The sequence below is a fragment of the Amblyomma mixtum genome, chromosome 5 (genome assembly GCF_055824585.1).
Source record: "Amblyomma mixtum isolate Tamu chromosome 5, ASM5582458v1, whole genome shotgun sequence".
In the NCBI taxonomy this organism is placed as follows: Eukaryota; Metazoa; Arthropoda; class Arachnida; order Ixodida; family Ixodidae; genus Amblyomma; species Amblyomma mixtum.
The window spans coordinates 57,034,799-57,049,814 of NC_143016.1; the positions used below are offsets into that span (position 1 = coordinate 57,034,799).

Consider the following 15,016-nt stretch of genomic DNA (forward strand, 5'->3'; position numbering starts at 1 on the left):
CCATGTGTCGCCGCCGATAGGAAGGAAAAAAAGAAAAACTGGTCGGCCGAATAGCGAGATCTTCGAAACAGCGTCCTCTTGACAATCACATATAAACAAAACTACTTACAAAGCAGGCCAAATTTTTTATCATCCCAGAATTTTTGTCTCTCCCAATATCTTCATGTTGCCTAATGCTACAAGCCCCGGAGGAAACCGTTGCCAAAGCTGGAGACGCGTGGGCTCGGTCCGAGGGACACTTAAATAAAAAGACGTGGGATCGAACACAAACCTTGCAAGCGGCGGCAGTGTCTCTCGTGATGGAGCCTGTTTGCCTAAGTGCTGTCGCAGCATTATGCCGAAGCGTCTGCGGCATCGCTCTCGCCGGCGCCTGACAAATGCGACGGCGCCTCGTGGAACGGCCATCGATCACGCTGACCGCACACCGACGTTGTGGGGTGCACCGCTATATATACCACACAGCGGGCTGACCGCGGCCTGCATGTATTGCGGTTAGCGCTGCGCCGGTGGTTGCCAAGCGATCATATACATCGTCGGCGCGCACAGACTGCCTTTACGTTGACTACGGGCACAAAGGAACACTGCGATTTGGGCAGCTGCTATCGTGATTAGCGTGAATAAGGATTTAGGGCGTTGTTGGGAACAGAACGGCGACAACATGCAGAGTAAAAGAATCAGGAAGGCTATGAGCACTCTTCTATCATTTTTATTTTTTTTTCTGCAGCGTTAACGCTTAGCGATCTTCCGTTTCTGGGCTTTCACTCGTTGAAGAGTGCAAACTGGTGCAAACTACGTTATTCCAATGATTTCCTCAGTAATAAGGCTCGTGTGGATGTATTAAAGAAATGAGAAATGTCGCAACGCGCGCACACTCTCACTGACTCACTCACTCTCTCTCTCTCTCACACACACACACACACACACACACGCACGCGCACACGCACACACACTAATTAATTCCTCATAAGAAAGATGACTGATTTTATTTATGTACAGTGCGCAGAAAGACGGAAATGTAACGCTCAACTATCCATTCAAATTTGCGACATTGGTCCGCAGCAATGCTCCTATTGTGCAACTGCTCCTCAGAGCCGCTGCTCTGGGCGCTCCTCTGACTTGCGTCGCGTTTTATTTTATATTTAGTTATGCCGCTTCTATCTAGCCAAAGATGATGCAACCACTGGCCCGCTATTCAGTTTTGCTGCCCTTCAAAGAGAAGGCGAAATACTGCCTTCTTCGTCTTGTGCAACCCATGCTCAAGAAACAAGGGCGGCTGGCCCTCATATTTATTTCAGTCTAAACGAAGTTCTGTCTTCGTTAAGTTTGACTGTCTTTATTTTCACTGAGCTTGACCCATATCAGTGTCTACCATTTTTCATTGTCTGAAAACGCCTCTGGCAAGGCTGCAGTGTACTAATCAATGTATCGTGCAAAAGATTTCATGTCTTTTTCGGCCGCCTTTGTCTTCTGCCTGTGCGGACGGGCACTGAGTGACAGACGCCAGTGCAAGGATCGCAGTAAAGTGAAGAGGGCGGATGAAACTGAGTCACTGCTCGCTCACCCGCGTCGACAGGTCGTCAACGAGTCAACCGAACACAGCGAGACGGCTCCAACGGTGCGTTTCGCCCAGCCACGGTAGCGCGTGCCGACGCTGTCAGCTTTAACTGGGACGCATGACCTCACGTAGCTTACCCCCCACCCCCCAGCAGACACACATACGACCTGTGTTAACAACGGGCGCAGACTTTGCCAACTTCAACCGGAACGCCCGAACGAACAGTGCACGGAGTGTTGTCTTAGGGACAAACTCCTCCGTAACCGCCGTGGTTGTGCAAGCAGGCTATGACGCATCTGCTTCAGCCAACCTGACAGCGGACGTCAAACGAAATTCATGGCGGGCCGTTCTGCTGCCAATGAGGTACTGCCGCCTCGTGTTAACTATGCGCCGGCAAAGAAAAGCTGAGTTGTCACGAGTCATGCAGCTTCGAAGCCGCACTCGGTGAACACACAGTCGGCAATGGACAAGCCCAGTAGCAGAGCATTTCTTCAGTCGTTGGCAAAAAAAGGCGAGAATCTGTTCACAGTACTGCTCTTTCTGCGCCTCGGTATGAGGACGAATTTAAGAAAGAAAACTTGCAGATACCTAAGTGAGACGTTGGCCGCAACTGCCGCAGAAATGCATTCCCATTGACCGTCCATACAAGCAACTCTCTGTATCGAGGCTTTTTCCTGTTCATCACCTTCATATTCTTGCAAGTTAACCTGGATATCAAGGATAACGTACTCTCATATAGTGTACCTACGAGGCCATGCATGCAGCATACGATTTATGTGGCCATGCATCAAGGAAGTCTTTATTGTTAAGCACGTCGAGCTCGTCAGTACGGAAGAGTGGGTGAAAATGTGGCAAGCAAGCCTTAGAATATACTGGCGCGTTAAAAAAATAAAATAAAACAGGCGAATTACGAAACAGCGCTGCACCGTCCACCTAGTGCTAACAGTTTAGCAACCTGACACTGTTGCTGCACAGGCGCAGCAATGCGCACGCATATAGGCTTGACCGCTCATCACCAGCACCTAAGACGGCCTATAGTTCTCTTAGGTCTAAGCGAAAATTCGGGCTTGTCTGTGCACATCACAATATATATTTTCAAGGTAAGTGTTTAAAGAAACGCACGGAAAAAAAATGTGGAGCCTAGGTCCAAGAATGTTTTCTTTACTACCTTCCTCTGTGCTCTGCACTACGGGTTTCTGTGCTTTCAGAAACATGCAACGGTGTATTGAGACGTATACTTAGCTCAATACATTCAAGACTAATCATGTATATAAAACAAAATTAAAAACGGTCGAATTGCGAAGTGTGAGGAAGATAACTTTTTTAGCCGCCGGTAGGAGGAAGTAGGTTTAGACAAGAGAACCACCTTGAAAGGCTCCTCAGGAAACTCCATTTAGCTGCACGATTCTTGAAAAGGTGGCTACGCAAGAGAAGGGTAAATATTCGCTGTTTTCGAACAGCAGGTAGGTACAGACTTGGCGCGTTTTTAATTTCTTTTTAAAGAACGGTTTAAAAGAGAGCTACGCATCATAACGAGTGCGGTGTCATACGAGGATAATGGGGATATGGCCAACTGACCTCTCGCATGGTTCACTCAAAGTCGGCAGGATATGTACGAATACACCAGGCTGCAGCAGAACAAAGGCGCTGAAGGATCTCCTTTCGAAGAAGCGGTTGCACAGCCGATGACATATGTGAATACTAATAAGTGAGAAGAAAAATATTTCTAGGCGCATTTTCCTTTTCACGTATTCCAAAACTCGGTAGGAAAGGGCAATACTTCTCGAGTGAGCAACACACGGAACATACCACCGAGCGCCGTTCAGGTCGCTTGCACAAGGCCTGCTCATGCAGCTGTGCCGAGCAAGCATTGTTTCCTGCCCCTGAACCGTGCGGCGAAGGCTGTTGCAGGTTGCGATGGAAATGAAAGAACTCACAAAAGTCCTCCTGGGTGTGACAGCGAGTCATCCGACACTGACAACGCGCCTGTGAAACCCCAGATTGAGTTTCGAAGACGGCCAAGTTTTCCCGGTCCAGAAAAAAAACTGCGTAGCGGTGAAATGGCGACGTCTGTGGAACGGCGAGCGTCTAAGAGCAATAGGATATCTACAAGGCACTAACGCGGTCTCGTAAAGTGCGCGAAAGCTGCAGCTGTGGGCTGTTTGTGTAGTTGTCACGGATATGATTGTCGCGTTCGTCAAGCACCCGAGCTTTTTCTATAGTCGTTCCCGCCAGTAGGGCAGCGTAGTATGAAAGTTCTCTGTTAAATGTCTCGGCATTGTTCTCCCAGATGCAGCATTTGTCGAAAGTATGCCGGCTCTTTCGCATATCGCCGAAACATTCGGCGAGTTGAGGCCTGGAGTCTCAGATGGCGCGGCTGTCTGAGGGTCGATAACAGGGCAAGTGGGAAAAAAAAATCGTGATGGACGTGTCTCGATCGCCTTTGTGTGGTTTGGTTATGTGCAGTAAGAAATCGCTGTCGTTCTGAGGGTAAGGAAATTTCGCAATGCCAAAGCAGCTTCACCCCAGGGAAAGGTGATGGCTTCGTGCGCTCGTTTACTTACGACCAAGGATGAAGACAAAGACCGGTCGATCAAGGTCTTTTGACATTTTCGAGCCTCCTAGGGTCACGAAAAAGTACCGAGTGAGCGTCCCTATAAAATGGTCAGTGTACTTTCGGTGTACTGCTTATAGACTCTATTGCGTTCCTATATATATATTTCCTGTGGCCTATTTATAGTGTATAGAGTGTCTATAAACAAAAGTCTTCTAAAAGTGTATGCCCATAAATCAATAAATTGTCTTTGGACTGTCTAGAGGATTTGTATTGCCTATAGACTTTATAGACAAAGCTCTATGGACAGTTTATAGACCGTCTAAAGAAATTTTCGTAAGGGCGACCCTTTGGCAACGTTAATAAATAAAAAAAGACGTCACAAGGTCACGTGACCTATGGGGCCACCTAGGCGGCAAGAGAGGGTTGAATGCAGTTCACTGGGAAAGATACCACTGAACTTCATTCAGCTGATAACAACAGTGATGAAAGTGAAACGTTGCACAGGTTAGCACAAGTGTTCACCAGCGACTGCCAGGAAAGTTCTTGCAATGTCACGCACCATCAATTCCGGTATACAATCCGCGGACTATACACATTTAAATGATAAAATTTTACGCAGCGCGGACTGGACAGAATTTTTGTTTCATAGATCGCCAATTATGTCACGCCCAGGGCAAGTATGACTACCACGAGGTTATTCACGGTCATACTTGCGCTCCGTTCACGGCTCTTGCCACCGTGCAGTTTACTGGTTCTGTTTTTACCGGCAATAGAAGGAGACTTCATTCAGAGAATATCGCGGGTCTTCTCCCTACAGTCAACATTGGAAATAAAGCATGTGGCTGATCATTGGAGCCTAACTTCATAAGACACGCACATAACCTTGCTGATATCACAATAGGCGAACACAATACGATGCTGTGTTTTTCGCTTCGCAGGAAGGAAGGCTGTAAGTTAGGATAGCGTACGTCTGTTGTATAAGAGAAAGAAATCGAGCAAAAAAGACCGCGAGGACGGGCCTTTCGTCGATGAAAAAAAGAGAAGATAGACTTAATTTGTTCTGACAGCTTGGATAACGGTGATAATGACAGGCTGTAACTTGTTAGACTACATAGTCTGTAATTACTACAGGTAAGAAAACCTACAGACGAAAAAGAACAGCAACAAAATACAAATTGACATTTCGACGACCTTACGGGTTCATGATTTGTACACTCGGATTCTGCGAACTATGTACCAGGTGCGGAAAATTTACAAAAGAAATTTTTTTTCAACGAGAATTTAATCCTGCGTACTTTACGGCAAATTTAAATAGCCAAGTTCTGAGCTGTTTTCCTGGACATCAACTCAAGCGCCATTGAATAAATGATTGAGTCCTTAAAACATGATCACACATCCAGAGTCACTGCCATTTCCAAATGGCTTAATTTTTAAATAATTTACCCTGAGTTATAAGGTCCCTTACAATACAACGTACAACGTTCAAGCGGCAAGCCAAAACTACAAGCAATCGCACACAGTCCCCAGATCGCGGCAATTTTAAGTAGAGAAGTTCTGCTGAGCTGTTTCCTGGTCCTCAACTCAAGCTTCATTAAATAAATTATTGATTATTTAAAACATGGTCTCACATCCGGAACCAGTGCCGCTTCCAAGTGGCTTAATTTTTAAATAATTTGCGCTCATTTATAAGGTTCCTTATAACGTACAACGTTCAAGCGGCAAGCCATAACTCCAAACAATCGCACACGCAGATAAGATGCGGCATGTTTCTTTATCTGCAGTTAGAGAAGGCTTTAAATAAAGCATGCGGCCCGGTTACTTAAAATGTAGCCCCTCCTCAAATGAAATGATATAACCTGCCACAGAGGCAAATGTGTTATTTCTCAACAGCCCGCTATCATCTGGCCAATCTCTCGCTGTCAGCATCGGTCTGTTTGTGTTTACGCGTTGCCACCTCTCTCCGGAGAGCGAGTCGCGTCCCTAAATAGAGCGGCCCGTACACCGGACTCCGAGGGGAAGGACACGTGTATATAGATGTAATTATGATATACCCGACGATGCCGCATTGCCTCCGTTGGGAGTTGCACTATTTCCGGACGGGGGTCCCCCCGCATGCACCCAATCCAAACACGACACAAGCGACCCCGTGCACCACCCCATCGTCGCCAACAAGACGCAATAGGAGAGGTGCCAGAGTGACGCGCCGAGAACGCCGTTGGACGAAACGGGGCCAGATGTAACTGCCCACGAGGTCGCTAGAGGACTTCAGAGTTGCAATGAGCTTTCCACGTTGAAAGGGAAAACATATTGCACCAGCATGGACAGCGAGACGGTAGCAAGCACTTTTCCTACGGATAAATGGATTGCGACGTTCCTTCTTTTTCAAAGAGAGAAATAAGCAGCGTTTCGTTATATCCGATAGAGTTCTTTTCTTTAAATAAAAATGCTGTGCTTACTGAATAGTACCCCTTTTAAAGATGAGCTATCTGGAGTGGTGAATATCCAGTTCAAACATATTTGTAAAATTAATTGCTTTATCCCCTAATGTGATCTAAATATTTGATATAATAGTTCCACTGCGATAGCCCTTCTGAATATTAAAAAAAAGTGAACTGGTAATTTTGACAATAGCCGTTACACGGTAGGCCTGTTCCTTGATTTTAGAAAAGCATTTAATTCTATTAAACATGAAATATTAGTTTACAAACTTTCTTTTTATGGCATCCGTGGCGTTGCTCTTAATTAGATCCGCAGCTATCTTACGGATAGATTCCAATTTACTAGCCTTAATGGACATTCGTCTAATTTAGCACCGATTACATATGGTGCTCTACAAGGTTAAATTATAGGTCCTTTGTTTTTATAATTTACATTAATGATAGTGCCAATATACACAAATACAGCCGATTTATACTTTAAGCTGATGACACCAGCCTGTTTTTTTTTTTTTTTTCAGGGAAACGTTTATGCACTCTTGAAATCCCCGCGAACACCTGGTTACATGAACTTATGTTGCTCCGGCTAAACCGACTGGAACTGAGTGTGAAGGAAACTCAATACGTAGTGTTTAAACAGTGAAATAAGCCTGATAATTTTCATATCCAGATCAAGTTCAAAGACTTGCCCCTACAGCACGTTTCAGTTTACAAGTTCTTAGGTACCCGTTTTGAGAAAAATTTAAGTTGGACTCCTCATATTAATAAGATTCACACAAATACCTCTAGATCTATTGGCATTTTGTATAAAATTAAACATTTGGTCCCCAGCTTGCTTAAACATAAATTATATTTTGCTTTAGTTATTCTCATTTACATTAGCCCCTCTTAATTTGGGGCACTACTACTAAGACACAGGTTTAAGTTATTGCAAAAAAAGAGAGCACTGCGTTGCATAGAAAACTTAGAAAGGTTGGAGCATACATACACATTTTTCTTAAAGCACACTGAATATAAACGAAACATTTAAACTAAAGCTTGCAGTCTATATCTACAATGAAATTACCTGTGACCAATTTTACTTTTATGCTTTATATCTACACAGCGACAAGCCGTACGATTTCAAGCATAGTCATTTTCGAATGCTTCCGTTGAGAACAAACTATGGCGCACAGAAACTTCATTAGTTAATTCCTGAAGTAATAAATAAATACCCACGCATTATGTAACTTCTGCAGCAGCCTTGAAGCGAAAACCGAAGTGCTAGCGCAGCTAATTGGCATTTTATTTGTACAATCCTTAACCGAATTATGTAGCTTTGCGCAGATAGGCTTAGAAAAGAAAGAAGGGCGTTTAAGAAGTGGTGCAGTCTAACGCGATTTCAATGTGATCATCGCGATTTAGCTTACTCGGATTAAACTACTGACCACGATTTATTTTTGCAAGAAGGCTGCTACAAATATTTGAGTTTAGCTAGCCGAAGGATTCCTCTATCCTGCACCGACATGTTTGTCGTGGACCAAGTCCAGGAAAAATTTGTCGATTCCTTTTAGCCGGAATGAACATGATGACCTTCCAATCGCGCAAGACTAAACACGCGAATTCCTCCTTGCCCAACATGTTGTCAAGTAATCTTAACGTCACCAAAAAACAAGAAAGAACTTAAATTTTTGAGAAATCCCTCACGCGTACTTGTTTTAACTTTTAGCTACAGGTCGCCCGGCACAATTCTAATGTGTTTGCAGCGTTACCACCACAGTACCAATTCTCTACTTGCATCAAGAGGGGAGAAAATGTCCTGCGAGCTCTTTGCAGCTTCTAGAACGCCGGACTGGTCGTAGTTTAGTTTCTGCACTGCGTCTAATTTATGCCACTTAGCACTTCCGCTGTGAAATTGTCCCGACACTGACCACCATTAGTCCAGGCAGGTGTTCTGTTTCTTCCCCATGTGCTAGCGGGCTATGTGGGCCGCAGTCATGTTTAAAGCGCGTCTGGCATTAGTCGTATCTTCCCTCGTCATGGCATGGGGCAGAGATAAACAGCCTCTCCAGTGGCACTGACCATGACTGTATGCCATGACGTGCCCGAGGCAGTGAGTCCGAGGTGTAATCCCCGCTAGCAGGTGACGTAATCTCTGCTTTCTTATCGCGCGCGAACAACGTGAACCATGACCGCATAAGTTCGTTGGCCTCCGGGGAGAGCTTTGGACTCCTTCTCGCCCACTTGTGAGAAGAGTCCTCCTGGCACTCCAAAAGGAGCTCGGGGTGTTCTGCTCGTCGCACAAAAAAACCGGCAGCATATAAAAAGGTGTGTGCCGACGGAGACAATAGGAGCCTTCATAACCACCCTGGGGACACCATGTAAGGAATCACACTCTCTTTCTCTGGTCTCTCTGTCGTCCATCTGCCCTTAAGCTGGTTGACGCGGTGTATTTTTAACACCTAGTCCAAAATTCAAGCACAGAACGATTAAAGCGAAAGACAAATACAGTGACAGGAACTAGAGGGAAACATGTTATTTCAAGACAACAGAGACATTGCACTGATAAAAGGAAGCAGCTGAGTGCAGACACTCGTCTTCTTAACATTTATGGGAATTTGCATCGAATATTTTTAGCCTTCTTCGAATCGACACCTTCTGTTTTTATCGCCAACTTTCAAAGCGGGTGCCTTTATCAAAATTCTTGTACCATAATCTGTACATCTATTTCTTTTTACGGTTTTCAAAGGATGCCGTCACAATGTATTTGGACGCCCTACTTCGGTGCTTTGTTTTCTGAACGAGCCATTCAATGCTGCAGTGTCGTTACAATTTCGGGAACAATACAAAGCGAAATCAAATTTACATATCGCCTTGTAGGAGCACAAGGTGACTATCGTACGAATGAAAAGCTTGGAGGTTGGCACGAATGATAAGAGACGGCGGCCAATGCAAGCACTGCAGAAAGGCTAGCTGGAGAAGGAAAAGTAATGATAATAAAAAGTAGAGTCCGGTGGGGACTGAAAAGGAAAATTCGCGAAAGTTCAGATTAAACTTTGTCATCTCTGGCATCTTTAACACCACGTACTACTACAATACGCACAAGAAATGCAGATATCTGGAAAATCCCACATTTCAGCTTATATTACAAACATCAGTCATTAGCAAATATCCTGCCGTCAATGCTGAACATGTACAAAAGCACAGAAAGTGAAGTACAAAACAACTGCACCAGTATTTCGTAAAATTATTAACTATGCTGTATTTACCGCTTGTTCCTTCTCATTTTCTTTTTTCTTTCTTTCGGCGCAAGCGTTCAAACTGTGGCATTTTATTGGTTTATCGGGGTTTAAGGTCCCAAAGCGACTCAGGCTATGAGGGACGCCATAGTGAAAGGCTCCGGAAATTTCTATCGTCAGGGGTTCTTCTTCAACCCCAGGTGTCGAATTTCCGGAGCCCTTCATTACAGCGTCCCTCATAGCCTGAGTCGCAAATAGCGGTATTTTATTACGTTGTCTAATAATCTGAACGCGTTCACGTCTTATTGTGACGAAGATGGTGCATCTGGTAATTTGTTCTCAATCAAAGAAATGGTGTCTTTGATTGTGTATTTGGAATTTATTCTTCGCATATGTGGTGTACATTGTTGTAATGACATATCTGCACATTTCATTCGCACTCTGTGATGTTGTCGAAGGACCGCTCCAGCTGGCACCGTGCACCTCCCCAGTACCACGGGGAACTTCCCTCTGCCAGCAAGCATTCCATTCGGTGACTTTGGCTAGGGTCCACTTTTGGTAACCTGCACTTCCCCAGTATCTCGGAGAACTGCCCTCAGCCACCGACCATTCCATTCTAGAGGCCCGTGTACTGTGCGATGTCATTGCACGTTAATCCCCAGGTGGACGAAATTTCCGGAGCCCTCCACTACGGCGTCTCTCATAGCCTTAGTCGCTTTGGGACGTTAAACCCCATAAAACCAAACCAAACCAAACCATATCTGCACATTAAATTTTTTTTTTGCTTTAGCAAACTCTGCCATGTACCCGTCTCCTGAGCGCCATAAAGCTGCTTACCCATCTTTTAGCCCAGGATACCATCCAGTTTTTCGGGAAAAATAAAGATTGAATAAATTAATTAGCAACTATGAGCTAAGAAGGTAGACGAAAAGGCGATGTTCTCAGAAACCTGGCACGTCCTGACTAGTAGTAACGACGAAGTGACTACCAGCTACATGTATGCACGGCAGTTCGTGCGCCGGACGCGTATCGTCTGTGCTGACTGTGTTTCGCGCGTGCCTCTGAAGTTATTTGCTTGTTAAGGAGCGAAGGCCAGCCCGGCCCCGCTATCTTTAGACGCGCGCGTTCCCGTGGGGACCCAAACACAGCGGCCACTTCTCTTGCATCCGCTGGCAGACGGACATGTTCGGATGACTAATTGAGGGATTCGTAAGCGCCCCTCCCCTTCCTCTCCCGTCATCAACACTGCATCCCTCGTGCGCTTCGCACCGAGCGCGGGGAATTAAAGGAGCCCGCCAGGAAACGCATCGCGAACAAGAGTCAACAGAACGGCATACAATCGTATTCGTTGTGGAACTAACAAGGACAGTGCAAAGGCACCGTTCCAACGTTTAACCAAGGCGGTCAACTACGCGTAATTGGCTCATGGGAAACGGGGTCTACGTGCACACCCGTAGTACAGAAATGGTGAGAGGCGTTTCACGGGACCGGTGGAGGCTATAGCTTGGTCCTTACCATGTTGATTAAGAGAAGGAAACAGAGTGCTTTGAGCATCCGCCTCGCGTGTGTGATGAATGGGATTCGATTCTCATCCCCGCAGCGAATACCACTGGATAGAAGCTTTCAATGGAGACACTTTTTCGCTTGTCTGGTACTAGGCTTTCGCTGGGCCACACGTTGACCATGGCGCTTTTTGTCCAAGCTGCCCTGCCCTCGCTCCATTAAAATGAATCCACCATCTAAACACAGACACACATTTATCTGTATATATTGTGCTAAGTTTAAAACATGTGTCCCGGGGATCAGTTAATGCATATGTAATTATTGCCTTAGATGGCTGTTTGGCTTGAACGAGCAGTTTTCAAAAATAAGTCGGTATAATGGAAGGTTTCATGGCAGGAACCTGTTATTACCCATCTCTCAGTGGCAGGTTTTACTCACCGCACTTACGGGGACGATACAATACGTGACACTGAGAAGAAAAACGACTTCGCGAGAACAGGGGGCGCAAACAGTCGCTGCTGCGTGCTTGTATCTGCGTGAAGGGGTTAATGCGAACAACGGGAGTTAATGTAACTTCTTAAACTACTGAATAGAGTCAAAATTGTAAACTGCGGGGTTTAACATCCTGAAGTAATACACAGGCTATGACTGACGCTGCAGTGGAGGACTCCGGATTAATTTAGACTACCTGAATTTCTTTAAAGTGCGCTGACATCGGACAGCGCAAAGGAGTTTTTGTATTTCGCCTCCACCTAAATACGGCAGCCGCAGCCGGGATCGAGCCCTCTACCTTGTAATCAGGAGCCGAAAGCCAGAGCCCCTAATCCACCACACACAGCGGTCGAATAAAGTGCCAAGCAAAGACAAAATGCAAATACACCTCAAACGTTTTGAGTGAGAACAGCTGTCGCCACCACGCCAAAGGGCGTCAAAATGTCGAATAGAAAGCTCGCAGCGTTCGCCTACATAAATCGTGCTGCGTAAATGAGGTAGCAACCGCAACAGATAAAAAAAAAAAGAGAGCCTGCACTGTCTCCATAAGCACAAAAATAAATATGTAACAATTATAAAGTAAAAATGCTGCTCCTCTGCTGCTTGAACTAATTGCAATCCCCGGCAAAGAATCGTGAAATCGCAATAATATTACGGCTTACGCGAACAATTGACTTTAATGAAACGTATATAGACAAATGGCATGGAGTTCTTTAACGGAAAGCAACTGCTATACCCGATTGAACCATTAGGGGCACGTAATAATCTTCTCCGTCCACCTTATGTTCGTGTTTACTTACATTACTAAGTTAGGCGGGAGAAATGTCATTAACGGGAATATGTCCAGTTATTTATCGCATTCATATTAAACAAGCTCCACCGCCCGGCAACGTATGCGGAGATGCACATTCCACAGCTTATGACTACATCGTTACACTATTGACACGAAATGTCTGCAGCAGCTGCCGCCACTCAGGAAATGCCGCCTGCACCCATTCAGTCGCGCGAGTAGTAAGACGACAGCCGGAGCCCGTATCTGGTTGCAGAGCACGGCAATGTAAGAGGCCTCGACGCTGCCCCCAAGCTGCCTTGATGCAATAGGAGACGTCACACGGCAAGAGCTTGCATGTTAAACATTTAGATCAAATCACTTTAAATGATAACATAAAATTCGACAGCGCAGTAGGGCGAAAATGTTCCTTAGCTGTTGGTCGCAAAGACTAGGACTCGCCAGCAATGCAGTGAAAAATACTAGAAACGGGTGGTACTAATACATCTCCCTGCTAACTGGCATGCGAATGACCCGTTACAGAACTACATGATATCACTGACACAGATTCCACGCCTCCACTGGCGGTACGAGACGGAACGCGACGCGAGCCAGAGCGAAAGAGGGACGGACTCAGCGAGCGGCCCCGTAAAGCACACCGCAAGGTAACTACACCACATCGCACCCGACGCAAACACAAAACACGAAACTGTCGTCGCCGCCGTTCAGAAAACCGCACCACCGCACCACCACATGTCGGCTGCTGCTTTCCACGAAGACACGGAAGTGCACAAGCAGAGAACGTTTCTCCGCACGAAGGGAGGACGGAAGGACGTACGGACGAACGGAACGGAGAGGAAGGCAGGCCCTCCTACCACTTGCTTCTCCGTCGGCGCCGACCGAGATGCACTGCGGAGGGTAGTGCCTGCCGCGCTCTCCGCCGGCACAGTTGCTCGCCATCAGACAAGCAGCCCTAGCCATGGGCCCCACGCGATTCGCTTACCTCTGGCTGTCGAATCCGCGTCCATAACGCGCGCTGGGTTGAGGAAAAGCCCGAGCGGAGCCCTTCGCGAGCCAGGCACAGTCAGGCCGCTCTCACATGGCGGCGGCGGCGGCGGCGGTTGCCAGCTCTTCGCCGCGCCCGGCTGTTTCCAATGGCTGCCAGCCAGGGGGCCTAACCCTCGCGCCGCGGAGGCGGAGAGGAGAGCGTGAGAAGGAGAAGGACAGAGACAGAGAGAAAGACAGCGAGCGAAAGACGCTGCTCCTTTCTCTCTGTCTCGTTCTGCGCTGCTCTTTTCATCTTTCTTCTTTCTAGTTCGCTCCATCGTCCTTCCTCGTCTCTCGCTATTTTTTTTTTTAAGCATCGCCCAACTTATTTCATCCCGTTTTGTTTGGGCATTGCGGGGTCCTAGAACCCCGCCCCTATAGTGCCGCTGTTCTCTCCTTTTATTGCTTCCTCCTTGCGTTCGCCTATCCTGCGTGTTGAGCTCATTTGTCCCAGTGCTGGCATTTTCTTTTTTTCGTTCATTTCGCTCCTCGACGACGCCCTTCGTTTCCTCGCTGCTAGTATGGCGCAGTTTAAGTTATTTCCTTTCGTATTCTTTTCGTCCATCCCTGTTGTAACGCTTTCGTTCCGCTGCCATCTTCTCCTTTGACCCCTTTTCATTGGCCGGCCTCTCAAGCCCTATACTTTTCTCTCAGGGCACTTATTTTTCACCTCTTCCTCTCTTCGTCGACCAGAAGCACATCACATGGGCGCGTTCTTCGAGACTTCGCTGCGTACTTCTTGGTTCATCGAAATTTCTTGTCTATCTTTTTCTCTCGCTCTCTTAGTGCCAAGTTGCTCGCTTGTTATGTGCTTTTTACCCATTTCCTTACCCAATTCATTTATCTCCACCTTTTGTCGCGCTTCTCCGTTCCCTTTTGGTGTCAGTGCCTTTACTGCACCTTCTCTCTGGCGGCGAGGACTTCCTGGCTTTCGAGAGCGCCTCCAGCTTTTGTGAAAGAAAGGCTGCTGCACTGTTGACACTGTCTTTTTGTCCGAGCTTCGCACCGTTGCTTTTTCCACTCCCACTCCCACACCTCTCATTTCTCACCCAGCCTCCTATTGAACTCCCGCTACAAATAAGGTTTGGTTAGATTGTGTTTCTCCATTTTTTCCAAATCAGTCGCTCCCGCTAATACTCTCATCTTTCATGTGCATTCCCCGATAAAGCCTTTTTCAATATCTTTTTCTTCACGATTTTCCTCTTTCGGGCACTACGTTTAGGCACCTTATTACACGTTTTGTCTTCCAAAGGAAGCAACGTCAAATGATTTTATCCTCAAACCAACCCTTTCTCTTTTGCTGTTTTGTGTTCTTCCGACTGCGATTTCCTTCATCTCCTTCTCCGGCCCTTCTCGCTTATTTTTATCCAGATGTTTTCAATGCCGCCTTTCAATTAATTACCGCTATTGCGGTTGGTGTTGTCTTTTCGGCATCGACAG

General features: G+C 46.4%; 1 protein-coding gene across 3 annotated transcripts in view; it reads right to left on the reverse strand.

Moving 5' to 3' along the window:
* The window catches only part of LOC149342258 (uncharacterized), a 114,566-nt gene that overhangs the window by 38,664 nt on the left and 60,886 nt on the right, over positions 1-15,016 (reverse strand). Inside the window, exon 1 of one of the 3 annotated variants that reach the window (XM_089544581.1) lies at positions 13,533-13,690. The exons of the other annotated variants lie outside the window; for them this stretch is intronic. The gene's annotated coding sequence lies outside the window, so the exon portion shown is untranslated. Of the gene's footprint in view, positions 1-13,532; positions 13,691-15,016 lie in introns of those variants that run through there. 3 annotated transcript variants of the gene reach the window in all.